At 43.8% G+C, this 27,617-nt stretch overlaps 1 protein-coding gene and 1 long non-coding RNA gene across 5 annotated transcripts in view; one reads left to right on the forward strand and one right to left on the reverse strand.

Moving 5' to 3' along the window:
• The window catches only part of POU6F2 (POU class 6 homeobox 2), a 486,199-nt gene that overhangs the window by 300,246 nt on the left and 158,336 nt on the right, over positions 1-27,617 (reverse strand). The gene's annotated exons all lie outside the window — the stretch shown is intronic.
• On the forward strand, positions 13,607-26,199 carry LOC146395116 (uncharacterized). Its single transcript, XR_014833326.1, has 2 exons — positions 13,607-13,719; positions 21,922-26,199. It is a non-coding gene; the product is annotated as an uncharacterized LOC146395116 (long non-coding RNA).

The following is a 27,617-nucleotide window of genomic DNA, read 5'->3' on the forward strand; positions in this document are numbered from 1 at the left end:
CCTAAAGCCCCTGTTCATCTGGTTTTTCTTCTTTTTTTTTTGGGTCACACCCACACGGAGGCTCCCAGGCTAGGGATCGAATCAGAGCTGCAGCTGCTGGCCTACGCCACAGCCACAGCAACGCCAGATCCTTAACTCACTGAGTGAGGCCTGGGATGCAACCCAAGTCCTCATGGACACCAGTGTGTAGCCTACTGAGCCACAACGGAAACTTCCAGTTGTTGGGTTTTGTTGTTTTTTTTTTTTTTCTTTTTATGGCCATACCCACGATATATGGCAGTTCCTGGGCCAGGGATTATAAGGAGCATTTTTTTAAAAGAGAGACTAGTTTAATGTTGCTAACAGGAGTTAACTACCTTTGGAAATCTTGACTAATTCTAGGTAGGGAAGGAGAGGATACACTGCAGTCCAGGCCTTTGGGTTCAACACTGATCCTCATGGATACTAGTCTGGTTCATTACTGCTGAGCCACGATGGGAACTCTGAGACTTGCTCATCTTCAGTCACTGAAACATCACACCCATTGAAGAGCAAGCCCCCTCCCCCCCTTCTCCTGGCAAGAACCATTCAACGCCCTGTCTGGAAGAGTTTGACTATTTCAGAAACTTCGTAGAAGTGGAATCATAAAGCACCTGTCCTTCTGTGTCTGACATTTCATAACGTGCTCCAGGTTTATCCATGTCACCTACGGCAGGATTTCTTTGTTTTTGAAGGCTGAATAGTATTCCATAGTGTGGATACACCACGTTTCGTTTATGCATTCATCCCTCCGTGAACACTAGGTGCTTTCCATATCGTGGCTACGGTGGACAGCAAGGTATCACACCTGTTAGCATAGCTCAAAACAACAAAAGATACGTGTTGGCAAGGTCGTGGAGACATGGGCCCCACTGGTGGGAATGTGAAATGGTGCGGCTGCCACGGAAAACAGTGTGGAGGTTCCTCAAAACCACGACAGAGAGAACCACCACAGGACCCAGCAATCTCACTCCGGGGTATGACCAAGGAAATGAAGTCAGGATCCTGAAGACACATCTGCACTCCTGTAGTCACTGCAGCCAGTCACGGAGGCCGACATACATGGTGCATTTCCTGCAGGTGCCCTTTATCCACACTTTCTTCCAGCAGCAACCTCGCCCTTGCTCTGTAGCAGAGTCACTCTTGCAGGATCCTGAGCCCTGAAATCTGAGTCTGATTCCAAACTCACGACCAAATGTGAGCTCTGGCCATCTTTTCTGAAACCTGGGATGCTCTCTGATTATCCCTTCTTCACGATATTACTCAGTTCTTGCTAGTGGAGGGTATTTTACAAGATGCTAGGGACAAATAAAAATAACGCTATGTTGTCCCACTTCTCATTAATTAATTCACCAACTCCCAACAAATATTTACTGAATAAAGACCAGATAGAGTTCCTGGAACTTTGGGGCTTGCAGCCTAGCAGGGAAGCTAAGCGTTAAACCAACAGTTAAACAAAGAGCTATTTCAGGAGACCCTCTGAACAAGGCTACAGGGACCCCAAGAGGGTTGGGGGCAGCCTCAGGGCATCAGTCTCCACGTCCACCAGGGCCCCATCAAGAGAAGGCGTTTGGAAGTGCTTGACTTCTCCTCATAAAACTTCCTTTGAGGGAGTCCCTACCGTGACTCAGCAGGTTATGAACCTGACTCGTATCCATGAGGACTCGGGCTCAATCGCGGCCCCGCTCAGGGGGTGAAGGATCCGGCGTTGCTGTGAGCTGTGGTGTAGGTCACAGACATGGCTCAGATCCCACGTTGCTGTGGCTGTGGTGTAGGCTGGCAGCTGCAGCTCCGATTCGACCCCTAGCCTGGGAACCTCCATATGGCACAGGTGCAGCCCTAAAAAGCAAGACAAAACACAACAGAACTTCCTCTGAGATATAGCTGCATGTTTAAAAAACAAAATCTTCTATCAGAATCGTAACGGCTGGCACAATTCAAACAGAAGTTTAAAGACCTGGATCCCTTAAGCCAATGGTCTCCTTGACAGCTTTTCTGTGCTGGCAGCAGGAAGATGAGCAGCTCTATCTGGATCTGATCACCCCAGGGTGATTCACTGCACATTTTGGCTGGGCTGAGACTCTGGTCCTACTTCCCTCTTGTTCCTTCCCCTCCTCCTTCTCCCTCGCCTGTTGCAATGCTGCTCCAACGACAGCACGGGTGTGTATGCTCAGCCGTCACAGCTTCCCTGGGTAACAATGGATAAACAGCAGCTTGAGAAATCTCAGGTCTATATTATTTATGAAGCTGCAATTCTCCTGTAAATAACCCAGTTGTTAAAATGATATGTATCTATGTAATTGAGTCTTCTGTATACAAATAAATAAGACTTTATTGCAATGTCAGAAGTTAACAGACCAGTCAATAAAATCAATACCTCACTTTTTCTTGCTTATATATCTAACTTTTCTCCACCTTTCCTATGTCCTCTGTTTGTTCTGCTTACATATTACCGCTCATGAGAAAACACAGCTCTCGTGCTTCTATTTCTTAAATGGTAGGTGAGCGGGGAGGAGGCAAACAAAGAGAGAGAGAAAACCATGAAAACTTCCTCTCGGGTAATGTTTCACGTGTGTTTATTTAAGGAAACTAAAGAGGAGAGAAAAATGTCTTGTTTTATAAATCAGAGTGCAGATATTTTTAATCTGAGTGCCCACTACAGGCACGAGTAAGTCAGGTCACAGCCATAGGCATGGTGAATGTCTCCAGGCCAGTATCGCCTTGTCCCCTAACTGCTGTCAGAACAGCCCTGCTGACCCCACTCCTGGGGATATACCCCGAGAAGACCATAATTCAAAAAGATACATGCACCCTTATGTTCAACCGCAGCACTATTTATAAGAGCCAAGACATGGAAGCAACTTAAATGTCCATCAGCAGAGGACTGGATAAAGAAGATGTGGTACATAGATACAATGGAATATTACTCAGCCATAAAAAAGCATGAAGCAATGCCATTTGCAGCAACATGGATGGATCTAGAGACTATCATACTAAATCAGTCAGTCAGAAAGATAAATATCATATGAGATGACTAATACATGGAATCTAATAAAAATGATACAGAAAGATCTTTCAAAACAGAAACAGACTCAGATTTTGAAACCAAACTTATGGTTACCAAAGGGGAAACATGGGTAGGAGGAAGGATAAATTAGGGGGTTGGGATTGACATGTACATTCTACTACATACAAAATAGGTAACAAGGACCTACTATATATACTGTGAAATAATCTATACGGGGAAAATCTACGCCATACTGTGTAACAACCTACACAGGAAAAGAATCTGGAAAAGAATGGATATATGTGTGTGTACAATTGGTTTACTCTGCTGTACACTTGAAACGACCACAACTTTATAAGTCAACGATGCTCCAATAAAATTGAAAAAACGAAGACAACCAAACAAAAAAACAAGCTGTGCTGGATCAGAGCTGTCCCCTTTCACCACCACGGCTGAGATCCCCAGGGAGAGTGTCGGCATTCCCCTCTAAATCCCCAGTTTTGAGAAGTTGGTAATTCAGCTGGAAGAATGTGTTCTGCATAAACCACGGCATACACTGTCTCTGAAGTCGGGGAGAGGTTTATTTGGAATTAGTAGGTATTTTTAAAGCAATTTTCTTAATTGATTTGGCCCTTGTCAAGCTCACTAAAAGAGCTTAAAAGAACTGCTGGATATTTCTTCGTGTGTGCTTATTTTAAAAATCCAATTACACAAATTGGCATTGATCCAAATTTTCTGCACCTGAAGGGGGGAGAAAAGAACCGAAATTGAGAAAAAAAGGTTAATAGATTATGTCACGCTAATCTTTTCTTTTTTCTTTTTTATTAGGGCTGCACCCGCAGCATATGGCAGTTCCCAGGCTAGGGGTCAAATCGGAGCTGCCACAGCAACACCAGATCCGAGCCAAATCCACAGCTCACGGCAATGCTGGATCCTTTAACCCACTGAGCGAGGCCAAGGATCGAACCCACGTTCTCATGGATACTAATCAGGTTCTTAACCTGTGAGCCACAACGGGAACTCCAAGATTACTCTGACCTTCATGATGCTTGTATTAATGGTCCATCCACATGGACCAGTTTGTCCTCTCCCAAGAACTAGACAGATACACGAAACTGCCCCTCCTTATTGTGTAAGAGAACAGGATGGGACTCTTGGGAATGGAGGCCCTCGGCATTTATGAGAATTGGTGAAGAATGCAGGTGTCACTGTGCAGGACTGTGATCAGGGAGGTGGAATACGGAATTCTTAGTGGGTCTATGCGGAGAACATGGCGTTTTCATCCTATAACTCTAATGACAGAGTTATAGGTGTGACAGCGCATGTCCTTGGAGAAGAGGTGCCGTCCACTGGAGCTGAGGCGGCCAAAGAATGCTGCCTTCGCAGCACATGAAGCACACAGCATGTTGCGGGAGAGCGCTCTGCAAGGACGACGGTGGGGAAAGCACTGTTAGCAACATTTGGAGCATGAGGCACTGCTGTTCAAGAACGATTAGTCCCGGAGTTCCCGTCGTGGCGCAGTGGTTAACGAATCCGACTAGGAACCATGAGGCTGCGGGTTCGATCCCTGCCCTTGCTCAGAGGGTTAAAGGATCCGGCGTTGCCGATGAGCTGTGGTGTAGGTTGCAGACGCGGCTCGGATCTCGCGTTGCTGTTGCTCTGGTGTGCAGACTGGTGGCTACAGCTCTGATTTGACCCCTAGCCTGGGAACCTCCATATGCCGAGGGAGCGGCTCAAGAAAAACACAAAAAGACAGAAAAAAAAAAAAAAAAAAGAATGATCAGTCCCTAATTGAAAGGACGCCAAAGCAAGCCACGTCCATAGGGGACCGTCAAGTTTCAGTTAAATCCAGGATGCTTTCTGCAAAATGGATAGTTATTCTCAGCCGGAATCTTCTTCTCAACGTGGACTTATTCCCTGCAGTGGACACATGCTAAGAATCACGTGCATATCTCAACACGTATGTTCATGCAGACCTGGGCCCCAGCCCCAGAAATCCTGCTCTAATTGGGGAGAATTTAGATATTCTCATTATTTAAAGCACCTCAGGTGATACCGACGTGCAGCTGATTGAGAACCATTGACGCAACAGATTATCACCAAAAAAGTGTTTCTAGAAGGCAAAAGGGAGGCAGGGTTGGTAAGAAGGTCAGTGGTGGGTAGTTGGGGGGGAGAAGAGTTAGTACGAACGCAGCAATGGGGCCCAGTGCAAAGTGAAACTGCAGCAGCCCCTAGTCACAATTATCAGGAGTTTCTCTTTCTTTTCAGGGCCGCACATGAAGCACATGGAAGTTCCCAGGGGTCAAATCAGAGCTGCAGCTGCAGGCCCATGCCACAGCCACAGCCACGCGGGATCCAAGCCTCGTCTTCAACCTACACCACCGCTCATGGCAACGTTGGATCCCTAACCCCCTGAGCAAGGCCAGGGATCGAACCCACATCCTCATGGATATTAGTAGGGTTTATAACCCATTGCTGAACCACAATGGGAACTCCCATCAAAATTATTAGGAATTTCAAGACAGTGACAGGAAAGCACTAAACTAAACACAGGCCCTCTCAACGTGGGGCCATGTCCAACCCCAGAGACATCCATGAAGACACTGGCAGAAGGCCTATGACCAAGCAGGCAAAGATGCAAGGCAGGTGTTTCCCATACAATTCTGGGATCAAACCTCTGGTGCAGACACAGGCAGGTCCTTGGGAGAGTCCAGGCCTCGTGGCGACAGTCTTAGTGACCAGGAGCTCAGAGGTGTCATCTGCATGACGCACCTGCCAAGGGGGGAGCTGTTCGCTAAACAGGCAACAGTGGAAGTGCCTTGCGAAATAATACCTCTTTTGCCGCTGCATCCACTCTGAAGGTTGCAATCGAGATTTCAGATGTGGTATTCTTTCCTCTCATGCTCTTTGCCGCACCATTTAAAAAAAAAAAAAAAATCTCCTATCTCATCAGTTCCTCGGGACAGAGCCTGGCCGTTTGCTGTGGTTCTCGTGCAGGGATGTGCCTACGAGACGCATCTGCTTCTGTCTTTGTGTGTTCTCCCCCAGTTACCTCTCCTTTGGAATAACAGCAAGTCGGCCTCGCTCACCCCCTTCCAGCCCAAGCTCAGAGGTTGCTCTTCCGGGGAGCCCTCTGTTACCCAACATCCCTCGGCCCACCCCTCCTTCTGCTACTATTGATCCCTTTCCAACTGGACAGCACTTTTAATTTTCAAAGAGCTTTCACATGCGTTTTCTCATTTGACCCTGACGACAGTCGCGTGAAGTAGGGAGAGCAGGTGTTATTATCCCCATTTGGAAGATGGGGAAATGAGAGACGACGCACTTAGGCGGCAGCCCTAAGTGATACGACGTCCGGCTGGTGCACGGCAGTGGCAGGGCCAGACGCAGAATCTGCTCCACGCCCTGCCAGCTCTGGACATGTCCAGGGGGCAGGGAGGGATTCTAACGGGGGCATGTTGATTTTCCACTCTTAATCATATTTTCTGTAAACACTGCTCTTCATCTGCTCTGGACCCCGGTACGGAAGGTGTGGTCTACAGACCAGAAGCAATCACCGAATCTCCCATCACCCTGGACCCACTGGATCAGAATCCGTGGCTTACGATCCCCAGGTGGGTTCGTTTCTGTGGGAATAACACACACACACTACTATACATAAAACAGGTAACTATCAAGGACCAACTGTATAGCACAGGGAAATCTACTCAATATTTGGTAAGAACCTATATGGAAAAAAAGGGATGGATTTATGTGTATGCATTGCATAACTGATTCAATGTGCTGTACACCTGAAACTAATACAACATTGTCAGCCAACAATACTCCAACAAAATAAAAAAAGATTCCCATGTGGTTTCTACGTGTATCAAAAATTGATTGGCCTCACTCAGTGGGTCAGGGATCTGGCATTGCCCTGAGCTGTGGTGTAGGTTGCAGACGCAGCTCGGATCCCCATGTAGCTGTGGGTGTAGGCTGGCAGCTGTAGCTCCAATTTCAACCCCTAGACTGGAAACTCCTATATGCTGCAAGTGCAGCCCTAAAAAGAAAAAAAAAAAAAAAAAGTTAGGACACAGACACACACAGAGGGAAAACCACATGAAGATACAGAGAGAAGGTGGCATCTAAGCCAAGGATAGAAGCCTCAGAAGAAACCAACCCTGCTGACACTTTGATCTTGGACTTCTAGCCTCTGGAATTGTGAGAAACTAAATTTCTGCTGCTTAAGCCCAAGAAAGAAAGAAAGAAAAATGTTCTTGATCTAATGTCAAACATCCAATAGCATCTTAAATATGTGAACACTGTCTGCAAAGAAAAAACAGAAGAGAGTACCACCAAAATGTGAACAATGCCCATCTCCTGGAGAAGATGAAATTGGGACGATATAAAAAAAAAATCTCTTTACTCCTTTTTGATTTTCTGATTTCTCTGAAAGGAGCAAGTATTTCTTTTATAAACATGATGCTTTCAGGAAGCCAATCACCTTTCCTTTTCCAGACTCTCTCTGCTCCCCTTCTCCACCCCCAATAAAACGAACAAATAAATAACAAGCACACAAAAAAGCAACTGCAAAAATTGTCTGATGGCCCTACTCCAACAACCATGAAACTGTTGAGCATGAAGGAAGTGAGGTAAATACAAGGAAGATTCTCCCGACTTTAAGTTTCTAACAGTTGAATGTGCTAAGAGACTGAAACGACTTTCAAAGAGAAGACTGAGCAGACGGGGCTGCCGCCCAAGACAGGGCCAAGGACAGGGTACCATCTCTTCCTTTCTAAGACTGCATGAAAAGAAGCAATAATGGGTGTCCTAGGGCTAAATACGCTGAAATTTGGATTTCTTGCTGCAGTCTATCAAGGACAGCCATTAACCAATTGAAGGATTATTTTTGTTTTCTAGTTGAATATCTTTTTTAAAAAAAGTCCAACAGTCTCTTGTTCTTTGTTCTTCATTTTTTTTTTTTTTTTTGGAACAAAGACAATGCTCTAAGATAGATGCTTTCTTAAAATGTCTAAGAAAAATCTAAATAATATCTTATAATTTATAGACTGTTTCCCAAATTAAAATGTGCCCTGATATCTAAAACTCAGGTGTTCTGCCTTTAAATATAACTATGAAAACATTTGGCTAAGGAAGTTATTTAATTTTTAGTTGATAAATTAATAGCAAAACTCATAGAAATATTTTACAGCAGAACTTATGGGATAAAATATATTATAAAATACAACTAAGATACATGGGAACTCCATTTCAATTCAAACTTCTGTTACTGAAAAGTCATTTAAAAGGGTTAATCATTTTTGGGACTATGGAGGTTCTCGGATTTTAGGTAAATGAAGATTAAGACAGTCTTAATACATTTACTGTCTCTATTGCTCCTAATTTATGATTACATACATATAAGGACACTGCAGCACTGAAATTGCATGGCCATGCTGTTCAGAGCCAGGATGTTGGAAAATTTTAGTCCTCTTGGCTATGTGAACTCATCCACAGTACACAGAGCCAATTGTTTTAATAAAATTATTATTAAAGTCTATATACAGTACATAGTTTGCAAAAGATCTGGGGTATCTTTTATTTCATGTTTTCCTCTGTAGAAGATAGACAAAATATAAGAATTTGCACTTTTTTTAACCAATCCAACTCTCCAACATGCAAAAGTATAGTAAGAGGCAGAAATATGCAGAGCCTAAGCAAAAAACATCATAATAGCCAGTAGGATATGTTATCTTTTAACTCAATTTTATAGCCACAAAATGATACCTAACATTATAACAAAAAAAATTCTTTGGAAAACACAAGTACTTTGCTCCGAGCATTCGCCTTTTTAAACAGTTTTATTGATGTATAGTTGATTTATAAGGTGGTGGATCACTCCTGCTGTACAGCAAAGTGATTCAGTCATACATACACACCTACCCACTCTCTTCCAGATTCTTCTCCCACACAGATTTCACAGAATATTGGGTAGGGTTCTCCGTGCTATACAGCAGGTCCCTGGGGCCAATCATTCCATGTGCCTCAGTGTGCGCATGCTAATCCCCAGCCCCCATTTTCACTAACTTATCCAGTTATTCAACAAATAATTGTTGTACCAGGCTGGACACTGTTCTCTGTGCTGTCACAGGTCAGCTATCAACTGGGCTTGGTGGAAGGTCCAGATATACTCAGTCACAATCAGATCTCATTCCTAGAAGAGGCCCAAGGCGAACACAGAAGTTATCCTCTCGCAGCAAAAAGTTCTAAACCTTGTGTGATTTGATGGCATTCTATTCACTGCAATGGATTATGTACCTGTTACAGGCTTATTCTGTTCCGACAGTTTTTGCGGTTCCGTTTTTGTTGTTGTTTGCTCGTTTATTGGGGGGGCTGACACTTTATGACTATGTCTCGGCTCATACATATGCTTGACAAGTCTAACAATTCCCCTTTCAAAGCACTCTCAAAGCATCATGACTTCAAAAAATTAAGGTAATAGATAAATTAAAGAGGATTTCAATCTCAGAATTTTCTCGGAGACAAAAATCAGTGAGCACTAAGGTAATGGTGTAAAAATCAGACACTGGATCTAATCAGATCTAAGGAAGGCATGATCTAAAGAACATTTCAACAAAATAAAGCTCTTTCCTTCGTGTTCAAACTTCCTCCCCCATCTGCATTCTTTTCATAGTCCAGGCTTCCTTTGGGGATGCTACTGAAAATATACACCTCAGTTAATTTCACGACACAAGATTGTTAAACATAAAATAATGCACTGAGTGTCACGCCATCCATCACGACAGACAACTGGGGAAACACAACAGCACTGCATTTTCAGAGTAAAGCGCAATATAATGGCCATTGCTTAGAGATGGATCAATCTGGCCACACTGGCTCAGCTGCACGGCATTCAAAGCAGCAATCACTGCTGGCTCTGGTGTGGTAGTTTTCTTCCCAATGTCATCTCATTTTATCCCCTTGGAAAATGACAGTGGGGACAAAAAAGATGCAGGAGAGACACATCAGGTTCTCCTTCAGAGTCCTTTCTGTTGTGTTAACAGCTCTCAATTGTGCTAGCAATTTTCCACTGTCTTGTATTAGGAATTACACTGGCACAATTTGCACCTCTCCAGTTAAGCCTGCACCAGGCACCCACCCCACTCCCATTTCCAGCAGGTTTGTAACTCAGTCATGGCCATTTATGTAAGGCCAGAGATGGGGAGAAAGGGCTTGTGATCAATGGTTTTAACAAATCTATATTGCTTAACTTAAATCTTTCACTTTTATCATAGTCAAGACTTTCTGCCTTGAAATTTTTTTTTGTTTGTTTGTTTTCTAATATAGAGTCATACCTGGTCCACAGGTTATAACTGTTATAATAGTAGAGAGAGTACTGGGAAGTAAAGGGAGCTGGTTCCTGGCATCAATAAAACCATTAATTCTCCTAGAGACTTTATACACAAGCTATTTAAAACAGATAATAGCATCTGCTCTCCCTCAAAAGGCTGATGCCGATAGAGCGAGGGCAGATACAAAAATGTTTGGGAATTTTTAAAGTGCTACAAAAACATGAAGCAGTTTGTCAATGTTATGACTCTGGAGAAAATAAACATAGCTTATATACTTGGCCAAAACATCTATTTTTATTTTTACTAAACTTTAACAAATATTTTTTAAAATGCAATAAATAGTGGTACAATCCTAGATATGTTTTCCATGGTATCCTTCCCACCTTGAAAATTCCTAGTATGTACCATCCACAAAAATAAATTCCAGATAGATTAAACATCTATTTGTAAAAAAAATTAGGTTGAGAAAGTACCATATGAAAATATGAGAGTAGTTTTATAAGCCTGAGTTAGAAAAAGACTTACTTGCAGGACACAAAATCTAAAAGCCAAGAGAAAGAGTGTAATATATGTGACTACATAAAAATATATAACTTCTCTGAGGCACAAATAAATTTTGAAGACAATGAAGAATTGGTATAAAGAATTTCCACAAATGTAACAGGACACGAACATCCATAAAATATAGCATTGCCTATAAATCAACAATAAAAAGATAAACAATCTAACTGAAGAATAAGCAACAGATATGAATAAACAATTCATAAAAGAAATACAAACAGCTAACAAAGGAACAGAGTGCTCAGTATCACTAATAATTGAAGAAGGGTGTACAATGGTACAGTGGTTTCGAAGGGAAAGTTCGTAATATCTATTACAGTGGAAGATGTGCATTCATGAGATACAGCACTTCTGTTTCCAGCCGTCCTGCCCACAGTAATAGTCACATTAACACCAGGAGGTTCATGGAATGCTATTCATGGGGCCATTATTTTACAAGTAAATATTTTACAAATGATCCAAAGATAAAGCATTCAATAGGAGACTATTTAAATAAATTATGAATCATCCATAACATGAGGTACTAGGATACCAAGCAGACGTTACAAAGTAAGCCAGGCCCATATATCCAGATAAAACAATAATTTGAAAAGATACATGCGCCCCTATGTTCACAGCAGCACTATTTATAATAGCCTAGACAAGGAAACAACCTAAATGACCATCAACAGATGAACGGATAAAGATGTGGTCCATATATACAAAGGAATATTACTCAGCCATTAAAAAGAATGAAATAATGCCATTTGCAGCAACATAGATGGACCAAGAGATTATCCTTCTAAGTAAGTCAGAAAGAGAAAGGCAAATACCATATGATATCTGCTTCTATGTGGAATCTAAAATATGACCTAGATGAACCTATCTATGAAACAGAAATAGACTCACAGACATAGAGAACAGACTTGCAGTTGCCAAGGGGGAGTGGGAGGGAGTGGATGGACTGGGAGTTTGGGGTTCGCAGACACAAACTATTACACAGAGTGGATAAGCGAGAAGGCCCTACTGTACAGTACGAGTGTCTATATTCGACATCCTGGATTAACCATAATGGAAAAGAAAATGAAAAAGAACGAATATCTATACAAATTAATCACTTTGCTCTAGAGAAATTAGCACATTTCAAATAAATTATATTTCAATCATTTTTTTAAAAAGTAAGATCTACCATGGAAAGATGTTCATGGTGTCTTGGGAGTAAAAGAAGAAAATTTCAGAATGATATTCATAGGATGAGCCTGTTAGGTAACAAAACAACTGTATTTATAAACTGACATATTACCTATATCTCTGTTTACATTCATTTGTATTGTTTGTTTGACTATGCAGAGTATCTCGAAGACTATAAACCAAACTATGCAAAATGTTTACTGGAGGATGGAATGAGGCAGTGAAGGAAGATACCATATTATGTGAATATACTGCAAAAGGCATGTTTCATTCATTAACAGCAAAACCACGAAAGTTTTCTACAATACTAAGTTTCTCTATATCTCTATATAAAACTGACGGAGCTAACACTAGTCTGTAGGGAAACCCCATTCAAGGCTGGGACACCAGTGGTTACAGAAATGTCTCCTTCATCCTCCAAGAAGTATGCCTACTTGAAAAGAGGTGTCGGCCACTGTGCCTTGGAACGGAGAGTCCAGCACTCCGACGGTACACGACACAGGCAGGTGTAACGTGCACAGTCATAACCGAGGACCGAGCAGAGTAAACAAGCGTCCCAGGTTAGAGAGGAAGAAGCTCGGGGGCCCAGGGCTGGGCGTGGGCAGGAGCAAGCTCCCAGTTCCCTCGGGCGAGCGTTTTCTAATCGCTAGCGACATGATCCAGCTTTCAGAGATAACAGGCTGGCAGTAGGCTCTGCCAGAAGCAAACTGCTGACCCTCCTCCCAAGCACACCCACCTTCACCAGAGGCCTGTTCCCCAGCCAGCATCTTGCAGGATATTTACTACCGGGAACACCAGATCAGTGAAAGAATAAAGTCTCCAGGATCAAATAAGTTTGGGAAAGTCCACGCCAAGCCGAGATTAATAGCTAACTACCCTTAATATGTAAATTGTACTGTAGATATATAAGGGGTTATAGCATACAGCATTTTTCAAAGTTACTTTTTAATTAATTAATTAATTTGTCTTTTGTCTTTGTCTTTTTAGGGCCACACCTGCGGCATATGGATGTTCCCAGGCTAGGAGTCGAATCGGAGCTGTAGCCGCCAGCCTATGCCAGAGCCACATCAATGAGGGATCTGAGCCACATCTGTGACCTACACCACAGCTCACGGCAACACCAGATCCTTAACCCACTGAGCGAGGCCAGGGATTGAACCCGCGTCCTCATGCATACTAGTCAGGTTCATTAACCACTAAGCCACGACAAGAACTCCTCAAAGTTACTTTTACTTTTGTGACTATAGTCAAGTTTTCCACCTTGTCTGCAGAATGTTAGTTCAGAAAACGGAACCTAAAACAATACAATGTCTTAGGTCTTGGCAGCAAGGCTCATTTATGTATTTATTTTTTTCCTGATCCAACCGCTATTGGTAAAATATCTGTGTTTGACAATTTGCTGGGTATTGAAACACTCCAGTCATGTGGCACGGTTTGGTTGATGAGATAAAGACAAACAGCAGGTGGTGGTGATGACAGGGGCCCGACGGAGACGTGGCAGGAGGGCGGAGCCTGACATAACGGGTCGGAAGGAGGAGAGGAAGGAGTGGGAAGAGGGTCTCTGGGAGGAGGTCATTGCTCATCACGAGTCAAGAGTTAAAACCCAGGGCTGCAACGTCTTATGTAGATTTGGTGAGTTGGGACTTGGAAAAGCTTTACTCATTTTTGGTGGGTCAACTCCTGCTTCTTATTCCATATATTGGCTAATTACTATTTCTTGCCTTTTGAACGTTGTTCATCTTGATCCCTAGATGGAAAGCTCTCCCTTCTCCTCTCTCGTCTCTCTTGGGTCCTTCGTTTCTCACCATCGAGAGCTCAACTAATCTTCTCTCATAGTATCCAGGTCTTGGAAGACGTTTAGGCTAAACAAACAGTACTGGTTTAATAATATTTCCATCCCATTTCTATTTACCAAAATGCATATGATGACCATCCAGAGTTAATTTACAAAAGTAGTATAATTTTAGTCTAACTGAAGAAATTTGATTCGGTTGCATATTGTGAGTAAAGGTGTCATTCTCATTCGGCTTCCGAAACAACAAACACGGTCAATGCACTGCCATTATCGCCGTTAGACGCTCTTGGGGTCCAGGGATTCATGTAAAGTATCACCATTTCAGGCAATTAATTTATAACTGGCTTAACCGCAATTGTTCATACTTCAGTGGAAGTGCATTCTCTCGCATGTCTTCAGCTGGGACTGTGGGCAAAGAATAAGCCCCTCTGGGCAGTTGAACACATGACTATTGCAAGGGAGCACTTCAGTAGTTCACTTCCCAGCCTCCTCTTCTCTATCCAATGATGTATTTGTGGGGAGGATGTGCATTTTTTACAGATCGCAGACACAAGTTTCACATTCCATGGTCACTAATATTACCAAGAACTCTTTGCATGATGGGGAAAGAGAGTGGCCTGCGAGCTATATTTATTTCTCAGAACTGCCAGCATTTTCTGAATTAGCTTTTTGTTGGTTGTTGTTGCAGGGAACACATAGTATTTCTAAGTGGCAAAACTCAATCGCAAGCACTGATTCTAGGAAGCACGTATACCAGACACAGAGCAGTTTGGGAATCACTGACAGTTTAGTCATTTCCCTCGTCCTTTCAATTTCAGACTGTTCCTACCATTCCAGAGCTCTCACTTTTATGCACATCATCTCTCCGGCTCTCACCCCTTTTTAATATGAAAAAGGTAAATCAAGTACATTGGGAACTTCTGATTTTTTGTTGTTATTGTTTTGCTTGTTTTTTTCTGTCTTTTCCAGGGCCACACCCGCGGCATATGGAGGTTCCCAGGCCAGGGGTCTAAACGGAGGTGTAGCCACTAGCCTACGCCAGAGCCACAGCAACGCCAGATCCGAGCTGCATCTGCAACCTACACCACAGCTCACGGCAATGCCGGATCCTTAACCCACTGAGCGAGGCCAGGGATCGAACCCACAACCTCATGGTTCCTAGTCGGATTCGTTAACCACTGAGCCATGACGGACACTCTGGGAACTTCTAATTTAAAGAAGCTTTTGCCTGTGGTTGAGTTGGGGCTGGGAAGTACAATACCTCTCTCCAAGTTCTCAAGATTATGACAGGAGAGGACTTAATAAAGTCGGTGGGACATGTTTCTCATCTGTAAAACAGTGGGTCAGACTAATTGTCCTCTAAGTATGGGACACCAGGTACAGGGTGAGGCCACTCGTGACACAGGGACAGCAGCAAGTACAAAACCAACAGGAGGAAAAGGAAGCTGAGCAGAAAGATGACAGGCCTGCTGGGTCTGAGTTGTCTAAGACATCCAGGTGGAGAGTCTGGACACAGGTACATAGTTATGAAGCCCAAGTTCCAGAAGGAGGTTTGAGAGAGAAAAACCAATGATGAAATCATCTGCATATATAGTAATGAAACCTTGGGACTTGAGAGGAAAGCTCAGGGAGAGTGAGAAGATGGAATCTTAAAAACCAGTGGAGACAGAAAGAAAAAAGAAAACCATCAAAAACAGAAGAACTAGAACAGAATGGTGTCCCGAGGCCAAGGGAGGAGGAATGGAAAAGATGAAGACAGCATGTGTGTCTGAAGCCAGTGAGACTGGGAAAGGGCCGCTGGATTTGCCCACGGGGTCACTGCACAGAAACACAGTATCGGAGTACGGCCAAGATTGGTGAGGGTGGGCTGTGCAGCGAAAGGCATCTTTGCTGGGGTGTCAGATAGGCAGCTGAGAGAACCTGAATTAGCTACATAAGCGCCCTGGACCTGAGAATTCCTGCGTATGGAGTGCAAGTTCTGCATTTATATCCGACTTTCAAGGTAATCTGTGGAATGAATAAACCAATGCATGTAAAGCTTTTATTACGCTATGTGACATTGTGTTTTTACAGTGGATTTTCAAAAAATGTTCACGTTTCTCTCGAAATAGAATTCCTACCAACATCAGCATTTGAAACTTTGAAGCCAGTTTCAACTCATTCTCGGCATCTCATACGTCTAACTCATCATCCACTTAAAAAAAAAGAAAAAATGAAGTTGGGAGTCCCCGTCGTGGCTCAGCGGTAACAAACCCGACTAGTATCCATGAGGATGTGGGTTTGATCCCTGGCCTCACTCAGTGGGTTAGGGATCCAGTGTTGTCATGAGCTGTAGTATAGGCTGCAGACACGGCTTGGATCCCGCGTTGCTGTGGCTCTGGCATAGGCCAGCAGTTACAGCTCGGATTTGACCCCTAGCCTGGGAACTTCCATATGTTTTGGGTGTGCCCCTAAAAAGACAAAAAAAATGAAGTATAGTTGATTTACAATGTTTAAGGTGTATAGGAAAGTGATTTAACTATACATGTTTATATACATATATATACACACACACATATAGGTATTCTTTCTCAGACTCTTTCCTACTACAGGTTATTGCAGGATATTGACTATAGTTCCCTGTGCAACACATTAGGTCTTTGTTGTTTATCTATTTTATACACAATAGTAGAGTCATCCACTTTCTTTAGTCCACTTTTGTTTGATCTCTTTTAGCAAGTTATCGCATATCCTACTCCATATTTTCACCTCCTTGTACTGAATTGCTTTCATAAGCTCCTAGCTTCCCTTCCTGCTGGCTCGACTCTCCCCTGGCTCTAGTGTCCTCTGCCACCTGTCCTCTCACGGATGTCCATCAATCGTCATCGTCATTAAGCGTTTCCTGGGCTCACAGCCTTTCCGGGCTCCTGGCACTCTCAGGGTAAAATGTAAATCTTCAGGGTAGTTTCCGAGTCCCCTACCCCAGGCTTCTGGACCCGCCTCCCAAGGTGACCTTCCCCTTCCCAGGACTGCTTACATTACAGAGTAAATTGCGCCCTCCGTTCTCTTCTTACCAAGTCACCCATACAGGCTCTGTGGGGCTTTTTGTGCCTCTCACCTCCCATTTCCAGGCGTGGAATGACCTCCTTCCATTTGTCATCACCTAACCCACAATTCGAACTTACTTCAAGCCCCTGAAACCCACAGATTTTTTTTTTCTCTTAACAATTCTGGGAAGATTTAATATCCATGATGATTATTTAGGCATTTGGTCTGTTAAATTGTTTCATGGGAATAGGTTTTATTTCATGCAAACTATAAGCTCCTTGAAGGCTAAGACCAAGTGTTACACTTCTTTGCTTCCTTCCGTAAGGCCGAGTATAGTCCTGGACATGTTTCAAGTGCTTGATAAATACTTATTGAAATGAAATACAATTTTGAAACAGCCAAAAGCAATTTAATAACTGTTTTATTGGTGGCGAGCTCACAAATACTGTCTCTAATAAATAAAAGGCTTTTCAAAATTAATAAATAATGCAGGAGCATGATCTTAGTGCTAGAGGTACAAGAAGGAAAGAATTAATCTTTCTGATACAGGAGAGAAACAAATCTACTCAGGCATGTGGATTCAAGCACAAATACGTAACATAAAATACAGTACACAAAAGAGAATACAAAGACTGCTCAATCAGTGTTCAGGAACTTGGCCTTTAATCTACACCCAGTTCTCAATAGGCATGCTGTGGCTTAGAGGTGCCCTAAAAACCCTCGTAGGGCAGGCTGCCAAACTGTGATGAATGTGTATCATTTACTTGTCCAACAAGTGAAGAGGTATTTACTATGATGTCTGTTAGAAAGAATTTTGAGCAGAGAAGTTCAGAGATTTAAAGTTAAACAGGAGAGCTATGAGTGAGGGGCAGCGGATAAAAGGTAGAACCATGATTCCTGTCTAATAGGAGGATCAAGAATGATATGCATCCAGAAGAGAGGGCATCATTTGGGTACCAGCATCTCTGGTGAGACAGCAACACCATTTGCCAGGGGACTAGAGTGATCACTGTAGGTTGTTTTCTTCTTCTTTTTTTTTTTTTTTTTTGGTCTTCTTTTTTTTTTTTTATTGGCTGAACTCCATACCATATGGAAATTCCTGGGCCAGGGACTGAATCCAAGCTGCAGCTGCTACACTGCAGCTCAATCCCTGCACGTCCACAGGGGCCAGAGCCACTGCAGTCAGGGTCTTAACCCACTGTACCACAGAGGGAACTTCATTTTTTTATGTTTTAATGAGAATAGCATTTTAAAAATTGGCAACCCACCAAAACTGTGGTAAGAACAGAAAAAACAAACTATGAGAGCTACTGGCAATGAGATGGGCCCAGAGCGGTGGATGGTAGGGCAGTAGGAGAGGCATATACTCAGAGCCAAAGAGAGGGGTTCGGGCAAATCCAGCCACTCATGACTGACTGTGCAGACGTAAAACGTGGGCAATTAGTCTAAGGTCTGTGGTCCTCAACCTTCTCATCAGCAAAACAAGGCCACTGAGTCCACGGCGGCAGTGCAGAGAACGAAGACACAGTAACAGATACCGCGCTTATGCTTGTCAGGTTGCGGGTCTATAAATGTTGATGTCATCATTAGTCTCACCTCTGCTCTGACAAGTCACGTCCCTCCACTCTCTCGCATGAAATGCGATGGAATGCACTGGATCATGTGATCTCCAAGGTCTCCTCGGACCCTCAAGTTCCATGAGGCTTCATCACGACGAACACAATCAACGCGCAGACAAGACCTGGCTTTAAAAGGGTTAGCCTGTGAAGGGGGAGTTAGTCCCACCTGGGATGCCACTTTCTGATTGGCTGGGGGAGCGGGGCTGCATTTTCACTAAGTTCCTCGGATTCGAAGGGTCTAGAAAAACCCTGAGTGGCTGTCTGTCAGCGGCCGGAATCCCCTGGGAAGTGCAGCATAATAACGGATCCTAGTGAAGCTGTCATCTTAGGAAACACAAACTCTCTGCATAATTTAAGTAAATAGGCCAACGACGGCCTCAAAGAAGAGAAATACTGGATGGCGCTGTGCTTCATATTAATGAGAAGGGAGGCGCTGCGTCTAATGCAGAGTTGGGAACTGACGCGGGGAGAGCCTTACCCGGCTCATGGTAGGACCAGCATCTCTTCGCAAAGCCTCCTGTAAAGAAATAACTGGCGGGCCCCAAATCCTTGGTAGAATCCCACCTTTAATTAAGGTTAGGAGAAGATTTGAGCTTTTCCTTCTGCTCTTTGCCTCCACTGTGAGGCCAGGGTGCTCTGTTCCCCCCCCCTACACAGAACTACACCGACCCATAACCCCCTTCGAGCTCTGGACCTGCATCACTGCAGACCTGGTGACCAGCAGCGGCTTCGGACAGCGAGTGCCTCCCCAGGCCCCTCCCACCCGACGCCGCATTCAGCCCTTATTGAGACTGAGCAAGCACGGAGCCGCCGGATGGGGATACGGGCCTTGGAGAGAGAGGGTGCTCCTCCCCGGGCCCACAAAGCCCTACCCGGAGGCCCCAGGGGATGCCCTGGGGAAGCAACAGGGCAGCAGAGCAGGGGAACCTGAGCCTCCCTTTGATCTTAGCATGTACGCTTTTTACTCGTTTCATAGAAATGATTTCATTTGACAAATCGTGGATGTGAGAAGGGAAAGATTATGAAAAACGCATCAGTGGTTAACCCATCATATGTTAAAGATACAAGTGAGAACAGGAGAGGTTTTAGAGGCTGGTTCATGGTCACTTGGGAAGTAAAGTGTCAAAGCAGGGACTAGGCCTTGAACCTGTAGCTAGAACGTTTCCCAGAGCAGAGGGTGCCTTGGGGGGTGCCTTGTTCTCTCCGCTGTGGCTTCCACCACCCCCGGAGCCTTCTCCATGTCTGCATTGGCTCTAATGGGCAGACACCTAACCAGAGTCAAACAGGGGAATCAAAGTGGCTCCTTTAGGTCAGCACTGATGGTCTGCAGACACGCTTCTTGGGGGCCTTTTAGACATCATCCAATTGCCCATCAATTTCACTCCACCTCAGTCAGATGCTACTTGGTCATACTGCTCTGACTCTTTGCATTTTTAATCATCTCTGGCAAGGAAATAAGAATTCACCTCGTACTAGCAAACAATCACCAGGCATTGTCTAAGAGCTCGGGGGGGGGGGGGGGGGGCTGGCAGAGTCGTGTATGGACCCTCTACCGAAAGTGAGAAGCATCAAGGGCCACAAGGTGACTGGGCTCTACTATTCCTGAGCCAAACTTCCTTCCAGTGTTGACAGATGATGTCCCAGACCCTGGGACACCCAGGCTCTATCACAGCATTTACCCAGTGCCTTAGTTTTTTAAGAGATCTTCATGTTTGTTCCAGGGAAAAGTGTTTTGTTTACGAAAACGTCAGGGAAACACTTAATACCGTCCTCCCCACCTCCCCCAGAACCTCCCGCAGAACATACCATAACGGCCCTGCGAATGTCAGACGGTTTAGCTCTGGTTTGCATCAAACGTGCTGACACGGCGCTGCGGTTTTCCATTGTACCCATGAGCGTTCTACCGAAGTGGTACCCGTGAGACACACTTTGGCAAACACGGTGTCACTGGGGTGACTGGTGGCTTGCAGGGTAGGGATTTCTCTGACTTGCTAAATGGACACTATCTGGATCTTGGACAAAATGAGGGGTACCAGTAATAAAACCTTCTCAAGTTGCATGTAGCCAGGCCCACTTAGTGAACACACCTCATTCTCTAAAAGAGATTCTAGAAAATCAAAATTGAAAAAAACCCATATCCTAAGTACCTGAAATGCTCCTCACTAAATCTCATTTGCACGCTTCTGCTCTCCTCTCAAGCTCTTTCTATAATATTACACCGCTGCATTTACCAAGTTTCTCTATGGTGACAGATGCTCTTCGCTTCTCCAAGTTTTACAGCTTCAGAAAGTAGCCCCAGCCCCCAACCATGTGTCTTATAAAAAGGCGTCCTGGTCACGATGGAAACGCAGTATGAGGGTTTACATGGATGCGCAGAAAGGCATCCCTACAGATAGGAAAACAACAACAACATTCAACGCCTGTGTCATGATGAATGGCGGGGCAGGTGCTTTATTTTCTGATCCGAGAACAGTGTAACTACACGACGAGGACTAAATGAACCTTGACGACGACCAGGGGACCACAGGGGATGACGATCCACAGGACAGCAAAACCCCGAGTCCCAAATATCAGAGCAAAAGAGACTTAAGCAGGGGCAGGGCAGTCTATTTCCTGTCACTCGTGATGGATTTATCTTTTCTCCTATTCTTCAGCTGTTTTTTCCTGATAGTCCCTAATTTCCATAGCACTGCTCTTGCATCATGAAATTGTGGGGAGATAAGGAAACTGGCATAAATGAATGGGGCCATACGCCAAGCAACACCCACATGGCTTTGCTCTCAGATACCTCATCCGTCTACACAGGCCATTCTGAAGCCAGCCACCTTGAGCAAATCACTTGACCTCTCTGGGCTCCTATTTTCTCATCTATAAAACAAAGACACCAATATGGATCTGCCCAGCAGGGTTAATACCTATGCCAACATATCTGTCTTACAGCTGGCTTTGGCAGACGGAAAACTGAGGAAACACTAAATTTCAGTATGACAATTCTGCTGACCTTTGCAGAAATGAGACCAAGTTGGCACAAAGAAATATACTCAAGGCAGATTGAGATGACTCACGTAGCATATCAGTTTCAATGGGATGCAGGTGATGTTCTTTTGAAAAGATAAAGAACTACATGAATTGGGAGGTCTGAAACCATCTCTGTATCAAAGGATTTGTGATGATAAACCTCAGTACAGAAAAGAAAAAAAAAAGATAAAAGTCTTAGACGTCGTAGTTAGAAATAGATGGTGACGAGAATAGGAGATGGACCAGAAAAGATAACTAAGATATGGTGACTTCTCTCCAGTACCAACCCCTTAGGATTTGCTTCTCCCAAGATCCAGCAGTTCTGTCTGTCCAACCAAGGATTTTCACTGGAATGTATTCTTACTTTGTGCACAGGGGTGAAGATTTAAGGGTTAGGGAAAGACATCGGTGACTGCCATGAATTCAGTTCAACATCTGCTTAACAAGCAACTATTATGTGCCCTGTCTGGGACCCAGGGAGGCACCAAAAAAGGTAACGTTCTTCCTCAGCCACTCTGACAAAAGTTACCCTCTGGGTCCTTACAACACGCAAGGGGCTGAAACCTAGCAAGGAGAATGGGAAGAGTTTACAATGGCCACACGAGTTAGACTCTTGTAAGTACTTTCAGAATATTACAGCAAAGAGGAAGAAACCAAGTCGGAAGAATTAACCAGCCAAGTCTTCAAGAAATACCCTTATTCTCTAAAACAGAGCTTAAATAGAGGCAGGACTTTGACTAGTGGAGATGAAGATGGGCTTTGAGAAAAGATCCCGAAGAGGAAGGCGGAAGGCCCAGATTTAGCTGAAAATCAGGTACTAACAGAGAAACATCCCCTGACGCAGAGCCCAGATTGGTCCTCTCGCGCAGACAGCTGAGGAGTTTGCTACGGACTAAACGGAACTGGGGAATCGATGACAGTCTGTGAGCAAAGCCGAGAGCCCAGCTGGAGAGACCAAGGCAGAGGGAAACAGGAGGATGACAGTAGGACAAAGGAAGGGACGGGCTTGAGTGCCTAAAATAAGCCTCCATCACCCATTTCCTGAAGTTACAAAATCTGCTTGCCGTTTCTTAGCCTTCCTCTTGCTGGATGCTCCGTACGGAATTTATGAGTGATTTTAATAACTCGCATTTATTAAGTGTTACCATAGCTGACAGGAGCCTCAGCACGGACGTTACTCCAGCCACACCCTCTTTTGGAAACCCTCTCTCACCTTTTTGGGGCCTTGTCCTCTCCTGCATCTCCTGATATCCTGTGATGCCTCCTCCTCTGCTCCCTTCCTGAATCCACTTCTGAATAAACCATCAGAGACACAGAATCTGAAGGGCTGGCCTCTCAGGTTGTATCGGAGTCTCAGGAGTGGGGGGCGGCCCATCCAAAGATTCTGAGAAGGCATGTCTTTCTGGTGCCTCTCCTTTTTGACCAGCTCCAGCGGATTCGGGTCTGTGCTCCTGCCTCTCTTCCTCTTCTTCCCCCTCTCATTTTTTCACTCATTGCCGAACTCCCATTTTCAATTCTCTGCCTACCAAACAGCATATTTTGCCTTGTCTTCTTCCTCTATCTTTCTTTCTTTCTTCCTATCTATCTGCCTGTCTATCTATCATCTTTCTGCTACATCTCCCCCACTACAGTACCTACTATAACACCCATTTTAATAAATGTTCTATATATTTTTGGGAGCAGGGACATGCACAGAGTAGGTCTGCAAATATTGCCTAGGTTGAGCTAAAGATGCTCATGCATGTACAAAGTAGAAAGGCGTGTGCATGTCGGCCCTCACACAAAACTACAGAGCAATTTAAGATGCTGGCCAAGGCTGCACAAGCATAAGTCTTTGGACAACAAAGTCTGAGTGGATTCGTTACATCCAGCATCTCCCCCGCGCTTAGATTTGGAGTCTTCCGTTCAATACCACTCCTTGGATGAGTTTTGAAGGGTGAATTGGGGGAGAAACAGAAGAAGAAGAAAGAGTTGTTACATACTTGCGTCCTTATAAAGTGCCAGTGAAAGACACAAGGAGCCCACAGGAACATAATCCTCTGGGCACCAGAGGCGGCATTCAAGGTCCTCACAGTCCCCAGTCAGGTCCAGGAATTCGGCAAAGTCCACCAAACTCAAGGGACTGCTCTTCATCACTCTACCCCCAGTTCTGCCAAATGGTCAATTTAATAATTGCTACCGCATTCATGAGTGAATAAAAAACGCTTTATAAAAATGACTAGCAATTATTGAGCATCGTGAGCAACAGAGTGTATGGGGCTTGATAGGTATCATTCCTTTAATCTCCAGAATACCCTAGGAGGAATATATTATAATGACTCCCATTTTACAGATGAAGCAAACGAAGCTCAGAGATTATGCGACCTGTCCAAGCTGGGAAGAAATGGAATCCAGACAGCCCGCTGCAAGCCCCTGCCCCTCCCCCGGAGGAGGGCTTCCGGATAATGGCTGGCACGCTGAGTTTTTATCTACTATATGAAGCATCTTACTCCAAGGAGATATATTACCTGACAGCAACCTAGCATTCATTTTTACTGCTTTATTAGACTCCTCAGAAGGAATAACCATTAACTCTTTAGGGATACATCAAAACTTTGGCAGTATATTGAAGTCACCTCTACACCAATGCGTTGCCTGTTGAAAGAGGGTACATTTAATCCAACTTATTCTCAGCAGTTGCACATGGTTCAACTGGAGGACAGAACCATCTGCAGTCATTGCAACCGTTGACCAAAGGCAGGTATTGTAATCACGCATCATGAACAACGAGAGGGTCAAACCTTGAAAAGGCTTTATTTGCCAAGTAAATGTAGCTGTAAATTAATTTCTTGCAATCACTGTTCATGCATATTTAATATATTTATATGAAGAATACCTCCTTCCCAATTCCCTACACATTCAGCATTTAATAATGTAAAAAGAGCGTATCTTCTTCAACTCACCGAGACTAGATTTGCAATAACTAGTAATGTGAAATGTATTTTTAAAAAATCAATAATAAATAAATGCATAAGCACTTCCCTCTAGAATGCTTCTGATGTTATTTACAAAATTAAAAAAAAAGACGACAGGCCCACAAGGGACTTTATAACCATTTCATTACCGCCTCCCTAATTGCATATGGTGGAACTCCGTAATCTGTTTACTGAAATTGAAATCTCTGGAACGGACCCTCCCCACAGACATTAGCAATAAGCATCTCGTGCAATAACATCGTACTTAATGTAATATTAACATTATATGCAGCAGGCTTTAACCGCTCGCTGGATCCCCCACCGGAATTGAACATTCTTAACACTCTGTGCTCTGCCTCGGTATTCGACTCTGTATCTAATTTACAAGCTGTAAAACACAATAGTCACAGATTACAATACATACGAAAAAGTGCTAAGGACATATCTGCTGGTGACTAGGCTGAGAGAGACCAGTTTCTTCAAAGTGGAGACAAAAGAAAATAGAAAGCAAACTTGTGGTTTTACCAAAGGCAAAAGGACGTGGAGATAAACGAGGGGTTTGGGCTGGGCAGAAACACGCGGCTACACAGAAAATGCATACCCAACAAGGGCCTACTGTGCAGCACGGGGAACTCTACTCGGGATCTTGTAATAACCTCTAGTGGAAAAGACTCTGAAGGAGGACCCATGCACGTGTGTGTCTGTGTGTGTGTGTGTGTCTTTATACACATATGCACGTGTGCATAACTGAATCGCTTTGCGGCACACATGAAACGAACACATTGTAAATCAGCTACACTTCAATTCTCTAAAAATCTAGGACTAAGCCTTTCGTGTGCAGTAACTGCTTGGCACAGCCCGCTCCGATCTCTTCCCCACTCTCCTTGACGCGTACCTCTGAAATTTCTGGCTCCTCTCTATGGAACAGAGCAGTGATCATGGCCTTGGTCTCATGCTGCACGATCTCCTAAACCGATTTTAAAAGCAGATAATTCCAATTAATCAAAAGCACTGTGCGGGACATAAACTTGGTGGTTGCGATGAAGACTAGAGACGAGGCTAAAAGGGCAAAATCACAGGAAACTGCAAAATAACTACTGAATAATGGAAAAGCCTCAAAAGTCAATGAACACTGGTCAATTTTTTCATGAGCACTCAGCTAACGAAATGGCCTGACAGAGGTCTGTGGTTAGGATGGCCTTTTGCCAAAGGCATCTTTCGCTACCATATCACAACGTATAGTCTTAGGCACAGCATGTGCGTCCCTCCGCTAAGTGCCGATGTCAAGCAAGAAGCTGGCGATTACAAGTTTACCTGGTGGTTTAGAACAAGGCATGGACATTCCTTTGTTTCCCCAACAGCCAAAATGTGTACTTGATTTGTATTTTTTTTGAAAAAGTGTCTACTAGCTAGTTACCAAATGCATCTTGGAAGCAAGGAGGGAACTTTGTTGGAGGAGAGACACCTGAGGGCTTCAGCTGCAGCATGTTCTCTTCTCTGTTCTGAGTGGCTGACAGAAGAGCGTCTGCCATGTTGTTATTTACACATTGTATCCTAAATACATATGTTAAATTTTCATGCTCAACATTAACAGGTTAAGTTTTAAAATGAATTTCCTTCTCTCAAGCCAGTTTTTTTTTTTCTTGAAAGTTCAGGGGACAAAGATGAAAACCACAGAATTAGAATGTGAATTATGAAATTGGGTATTCGGCCTTTATTTCGTTCATTTTCTGATACAAAGGGGAGTTGCCTCAAATTTAAAACATGACAGGAAACACGAAACCAGTTTAAGACAAATGCTACAGAATACATTTGATTTAAATTTGCTAGCAGAGTTTTTCAAAGATATTTGCAACTTCAGAGCTTACAATTCGCAAACTGAGGTTTTCTACATGGAAATTATACTCTTCAGAAAGCCCTCCAAAAGACCACCCTCTTATCCCATTCCTTCTTTTTCCCCAAATGAAAACCACTTTTTTGCCATTTGCATGGATATCGGGAAAGCAGGCTATTCTGACTATAGTGAGAGATACTTAATGTCCTTTCCAAAGCATCCTCTTCATTCTCCTCATCTCACAAAAAGCTGCTCTATCTCACACCTAAAAAATATCTTTGATACTAAACTCCTCAAAAAAAAAAATCAATACATGCAAGATAAATACTGGTTTGGTATTATCATTCCTTTCCAAAGTTGCTCTGTTCCCTTCAAACCCCCAAATGCTTTATCTTCAATCGGATCTTGTTTTGTTGCTTTGGGTGTGAGGTTGCCTCGTTACTCTCTGCATTGCATTGGTCAGTGAAGAGAAACCCTGTTAAACCTTTCAACTTATGAACAAGACCCTCCAGGTACAGGGTTTTTTACTTTTGGATCCAGGTACTGGAGTCATTTTATCCAAAAGATCCAGCGGTCCTACAACCTGGAGCAGGAATTAGGCATTAGCAGAGTATACTCTCAGTTGGAAGGGGCATGTTGAGCCGTTTTCCTGTTTCTGTGCCCTGAGACCACTACAGAAACAGAGCCAACGTCTCCACTGTCCTGCTTCTCTCTAGATTCACAGCAAAGAGATGGAATGAGTACTGCGCCTTGAACCAGGACACTCACCAGCACTCTGTCCATTTCCACAGAGGCGTTCTCTGCCCCAGTCTTCTTCCACTCAGCCCGGGGGCCCCAGCCTCACCCACAGAACCTCTACAGAAAAGAAGGGCATGAATTCGTGTTTCACTCGGGATCCATCAACACCTGGCAATGGCTCAGGCCCATGGTTGCGATTTCTTGTTTTAACCATTTCATTTTAAAATTTATTTTATTTTCTTAATTGAAGTACAGTTGACTTGCAATGTTGTGTTAATTTCTACTGTATAGCAAGGTGATTCCGTTTTATATACACATACGTCTACGCATTCTTTTCCACATTCTTTTCCATGTAGAGTTTATTGCGGGATGTTGAACACAGTTCCCTGTGCTATGAGTAGGTCCTTGCTGTTTATCCATCTTAAATGTAATAATGTGCATCTACTAATCCTCAACTCCTCAGCCACCCCTCCCCGGCCCCCCACCCTGGCAACTGCAACTCTTTTCTCTCTGTCTGTTGAGTCTGTAAAAACCTTCCTGACTCA

The sequence above is a fragment of the Sus scrofa genome, chromosome 18 (assembly GCF_054392235.1).
Source record: "Sus scrofa isolate SSC_HxYL_T2T_F1_AM1 chromosome 18, Sscrofa_HxYL_maternal_Yorkshire_Landrace_v2.0, whole genome shotgun sequence".
NCBI lineage: Eukaryota > Metazoa > Chordata > Mammalia > Artiodactyla > Suidae > Sus > Sus scrofa.